The sequence below is a fragment of the Pipistrellus hanaki genome (assembly GCF_964339955.1).
Source record: "Pipistrellus hanaki genome assembly, chromosome: 5".
In the NCBI taxonomy this organism is placed as follows: Eukaryota; Metazoa; Chordata; class Mammalia; order Chiroptera; family Vespertilionidae; genus Pipistrellus; species Pipistrellus hanaki.
Window position 1 is genome coordinate 59,079,924 of NC_140507.1, and position 6,042 is coordinate 59,085,965.

Consider the following 6,042-nt stretch of genomic DNA (forward strand, 5'->3'; position numbering starts at 1 on the left):
ATTGATATAAATTATTAAATAAATGAATAGGGAAGAAAATTCTAATAATAAATAAGGAAGAATTCTGTGAGAATTTCAAATAATTTAAGTGGATATTTCATTCTTATCAGGTGCAATGTAGTTACAGTTTTTGAGTGAGGACTCTGTATAGTGACTTTTTCCCAAATATTAAAGTACTAGAGGCTCAGTGCACAAAATTTATGCACAGGAGTGAGAGGGAACCCTCAGCCCAGCCTGCACTCTCTCCAATCTGGGATCCCTTGGGGAATGTCCAACTGCTGGTAGTCGGATATAACTCTCACAATCCTGGACTACTGACTTCTAACCACTCACCTGCCTACCTGCCTGATTGCCCCTAACTGCTTCTGCCTGCTGGTCTGATCACCCCTCACTACCCCCCTGTTGGCTTGGTTGCCACTAACTGCTTGCCCTGCTGGCATGGTCGCCTCTAATTGCCTCCCCTGCCAACCTGGTTGCCCCTAACTGTCCCCTCTGCTGGCCTAGTTGCCCCCACAGCCTGCTATTAGTCATTTGGTCATCCTTCACCAACCCTCCTGCCAGCCTGGTTGCCCCACACAGCCTGCTACTCAGTCGTTAGGTCGTCCCTCAATAACCCCCCTGCTGCCCTGATTGCCCTACATAGCCTGCTTCTCAGTAATTTGGTCATCCCTCATTAACCCCCCTGCCAGCCTTGTTGCCCCACACAGCCTATTTGGTTTTCTGTTCGGTTGTTTCGGTTGCGACAGTCGCATAGGCATATATATATATATATATATATATATATATATATATATATATATATGGAAAGGAAGGGGAAAAAAAGCAATTTTACAAAGGGGAAATGTGACAATTTTGATCTCAAGCTAGATGATCAAGGATTAACATCAATAGTAATGAGACCTATTAATAGTATAAACTCCTGATATATTGTGATGAGAATGGCCCTATATCTCTCTATGAATGGCCTTTCTCCCTAAAGCACATTATCCTAGACCCATGGTCGGCAAACTACGACTAGCTAGCCACATGCGACTCTTTGGCCCCTTGGTGTGGCTCTTCCACAAAATACCACAGCCTGGGAAAGTCTATTTTGAAGAAGTGGCGTTAGAAGAAGTTTAAGTTTAAAAAAGTTGGCTCTCAAAAGAAATTTCAATTGTTGTACTGTTGATATTCGGCTCTGTTGACTAATGAGTATGGGGCATTAACTCAATTTTCTCACCTGAGGGTGATTTTTGTTTCCTCAGGAGATATTTGACAATGTCTGGCAACAATTTTGTTTGAAATATCTAAGGGGTAGAGGCCAGGTATACTGCTACATCTACAATGCACAAGACACCTCCTACATTAAACAATTACTGAAAATGTCAATAGTGCCAATATTTAGAAACCCTGGTTTAATTTGAGGTAACTGTGGAGAAGTCTAATATGATACTTGATTTAAATATATTTTTAATTGATTTTTTTTTAGAGAGAGGAAAGGAAGAGAGAGAAAACATTAATGAGCTGCTTCCCATACACACTCCAACCTGGAATCAAACCCACAACCTGGGCATATGCTCTGACAGGGAATCAAACCAGCAGCCTTTTGGTGCATGGGTGATGTGCAACCAACTGAGCCACTCTGACCCAGGGCCAGTATGGTGTTTGAAACAGTTAAACCCGAAGCTCAGGAGAGAAATCTGGTTTGGAACCCTATCTGGATAATTACTAGAGAAGCTCCTACAGTAATTGAGCCCTTTCCTATCTATACTAATAAAAGAGTAATATGCTAATTAGACCAGGTCAATTGGCCATCTTTTAGATGTCTGACTTCCTTCTGGACAAAGCTATGGTGGAGAGTGCCAAGCCAGAGGCAGTTAGGGGTGAGATCAGGCCAACAGGGGAGGGCCATTGGGGGTGATCATGCAGGCAGAAGGGTTTGGGGCAATCAGGCAAGTAGGCAGAGGCAGTTAGGGGCGATCAGGCAGGCAGGCATGCTGGTGAGCAGTTAGGAGCCAGTGGTCCCAGATTGCAAGAGGGATGCCAGCAGTCGGACATCCCCCAAGGGGTCCCTAATTGGAGAGGATGCAGTCTGGGCTGAGGCAACACCCTTCACCCCATGCAAAAATTTTGTGCACCGGACCACCAGTTTATTTATATTGCCCTATAAACATTTATGGAAAATTCTCTGCCCTGTCCATAGTATAAAATCACTCAACTGATGAATAGTTTTAAAGAAATATTCTGCTCTTTCAATATATACTTTTAGGTTTGTTTTGAAATAGGACTAAAGGACAGTTCTTCAGAGAACTTTGAATGGCACTCCATAAAATTGCAAAAATTGAGAGTGCAATACAAGACATCATTATTGAGCATTTATTTGAATGTTTTTTGCAAGTGTATGATTATTTTGGTCCTGGATTTTTAAAAAAAAAAATCATTCTCCCTGAAAAATATTGTTATTATGTTCACCCAGTTCTATTTTCTATTCAATTGAAAATAGGGGAAAGATTTCTGTCAACATGCAATCATGATTTCCTTTGTACCTGATTTTAATTCATAGTAAGAGAGTTTGATTGCAGTCTTCAAGAGCTAGCCAAGAAAGAGAATGTTTGCATGCAAGACATTCATCTAATTCATTCCACATAATGCTCCTGTAGGAAGTCAGGATTGCCATGCAGATTTCTGCAGTTTTTCTCTAGTGAAGATTTACTGTGTCATTTCTCTTGTGTGCTTTCTGCTTGGAGGGTGTCAGCACATGGGTGACTCTTTTCCTGTATGTATAACAATGTGCTATAAGGCTTTGTTGTCCTTGTTTATTTTTTCACCAACAGTGCAGAAGAGACATATTCGTTGCCATTCAAAAGCTCAAGCTCTTAAAAATATCCCTGCGCTAGAGGTGCGTGTTCTGCTGCTGCCTGGTGCAGGGCCTCAAACTCTCTTCTAGTATCCTAGCAAAGGCTCTTTATTGGGGCAGGAGAGGGCAATGGAAGATAAAAAGAAATCACAGTCATTTCTAATGAAGACTAGTTTCAGATAATTCTCTTGGAATAACCCTTCATCTGTTTAACACAGCTCCTGCTTTTATTTTATCCACTCAATTAAATTTTAACTCTAGAGTCCAATTGAATCAATGTGTGCATTAGGAAATAATCAAATATTTGCTCAAAAATTTCTGACCAAAGATGTCCATGGTATGCATATGCATGATAGGACCCAAATATCAAACAATAAATAAGAGGATGGAAAAGTAAGGTAAATCCTGAGACCATTGTATAGTGTGTGTCTATGTGTGTGTGTGTGTGTGTGTGTGTGTGTGTGTGTGTGTTTAATATATATTTTACTAATTTTTCACAGAGAGGAAGAGAGAGTGTGTGTTTAATATATATTTTACTGATTTTTCACAGAGAGGAAGAGGGGTAGAGAGTTAGAAACATCGATGAGAAACAAACATCAATCAGCTACCTCTTGCACACCCCTTACTGGGGACATGTCTGCAACCAAGGTACATGCCCTTGACTGGAATGGAACCTGGGACCTCTCAGTCCACAGGCTGACGCTCGATCCACTGAGCCAAACCAATTTTGGCATCTATGTGTTTTTTAACTAACTTTTATGGAAATACTAGAGGCCCAGTGCATGAAATTTGTGCTCTCAGGGATCCCTCAGCCCAGCTTGCTTCTTCTCACAGCACAGTCTGGGGATGTCCGACTGACGGCTTAGTCAGTCAGACATCCTTAGCGCTGTTGCAGAGGTGAAAGAGGCTCCTGGCACCACCGCTGTGCTCTCCAGCCCTGAGCCTGGCTTCTGGCTGAGCGGCGCTTGCCCAATGGGATTGGGTCAGAACCAGCTCTCCAACATTCCTCTAGAGGTTCTGGATTTCAAGAGGGTGCAGGCCAGGCCGAGGGACCACCCCAGTGCATGATCAGAACCAGAGAGAGACATATGAGGTTGGCCAGCCAGGGAGTGACTGCCGGAAGGGCTGCAGAGCGTGTCCGGCCTGCCTCGCTCAGTTCTGATCAGCCGGACCCCAGCAGCAAACTAACCTACCAGTTGGAGCACCTGCCCCCTGGTGGTCAGTGCATATCATAGCAACTGGTGGACGAGTAAACTGTCTACCCCATTGAGTGGCCTTAGCATATCATTATCATATTATTCTTTGATTGGTTGAATGGCTAATAGGTTGACGAGACACTTAGCATATTAGGCTTTTATTATATAGGACAATCCTAACTAATAAAACAGTAATATGCAAATTAACCATCAGTCTGCTCAAGCCACATCCACCAGCCAATCAGAGCGAGTATGCAAACTAACCCCAACCAAGATGGCTGCAGCCACAGAGAGCAGTTGAGAGGCTTGTTTTTCAATAGAAGCCACCAAGCTTTCTACACTCCATGGCCAACCTAGGCCTCCATTTAAGGATACAGTTTTAATTATAGAAGATAATCCCAAGAGAGATGAAGGCAGCCATGGAGCTGGAGAGAGCAGGCTGGGGTTCCCCCAGCAACAGAGGAAGCAAAGCTTTCCACCTGCTCTGGCTAGCCTAGGCCTCCACTCAAGGCTACAAAGTTTCAATTATAGAAGATACATAAAACCAAACAGAAATGGCAGCAGCCACATAGTGAGCAGGGGGCTTGGCTCCACTCCAGGCTACAAAATTTCAATTGTAGAAGGTAAATAAATTCCAGATACCAGGGCCTCTGCTTGGGTCACTGGGAGGGGGATGGGGGGAGCGTGGCCAGCCTGCAAACTACCACAGGCCCCTCACCCAGGCTGCCCCACTCCTCAAGGACACCCTTCAGGGCAAACCAGCTGGCCCCCACCTGTTCACCAAGCCTCTATCCTATCTAATAAAAGAGTAATATGCAGATTGAACATCACACAAAAGATGGCTGCCCCCATGTGGACACAAGGTGGTCACCACAAGATGGCCAGCAGGGAAGGGCCGTTGGGAGGGGGACCAGGCCTGCAGAGGAGAGCATTTGGAGGTGACCAGGCTACAGGGGAGCAGTTAGGCATCAATCATGCTGGTAGGGGAGTGGTTAGGGGGTGATCAGGCTGGCAGGCAGAAGCAGTTAGGGACAGTTAGGAAGGCAGACAGATGAGCAGTTGGGAGCCAGCATTCCTGGATTGTGAGAGGCATGTTTGACTGCCCGTTTAGACCCAGTCTCACCGAGTCTAAACAGGCAGTCAGACATCCCCCGAGGGGTCCCAGAATGGAGAGGGTGCAGGCTGGGCTGAGGGGCAACCTCCATCCAGCGCACAAATTTCGTGCCCTGGGCCTCTAGTTATTCCATAAATGCAAGTGCTGACTCTTGCCTCACCAACAAGTTCTATTCACCTGATTCCCTTCTGGAATGTTTTTTACTTTTTCATTTTTACCTTCCACCAGATTAGGCTTTTGCTGAGGTGGCTTTGTACTCTTACTTTCAATTATAATTTTAACTTGGTGTATGTTCCATTTACATGAAACATCATCATGAAAATCTTACAACATCCCAGTCACTATGATGCCCCTATATCCATTGCTCACCAGTGTTTTCTCTGTTTCATCTGTACCATCTTGAAGAGTCTTGACTAATGTATTGTAATTTCCTTCTGTGGGTGATAACAGTTTATAAACCTCTCTATAAATAAGTCTATATCTCCTTCACTCTGGCTGATAAATGATATCTGGACATTTATCTGCTCCTGTGTTTCAGTAGTCTGTAATTCTCTCCCACAGTACTTCAGCTTCCAGTGTTGCCAATGAGAATCCTGATGCAAAACTAATTTCTCTTTCCTTTTTATCTAGCTTCCTATGACTTAGTTTTTGAACTCATGAACTTCATGAATTTTATCTGGATAAGCTTCAGTCTTGCTTAAGATGAAATTTTACTCTCCTCTAATTTTTGACTTTTATCCTTTAATTTTCCCATTCTTTTCCTTTTAATTTTTATGAATCTATTTTATAAACCTATTGTCCTTTTCCTCATGAATTTTAATTATTTGCATTTTTGCTCTGAGACATTTCTTCTATTTTATTTTCTAGGTTACTTTTTTTTGAGGTCTCAACTGTGA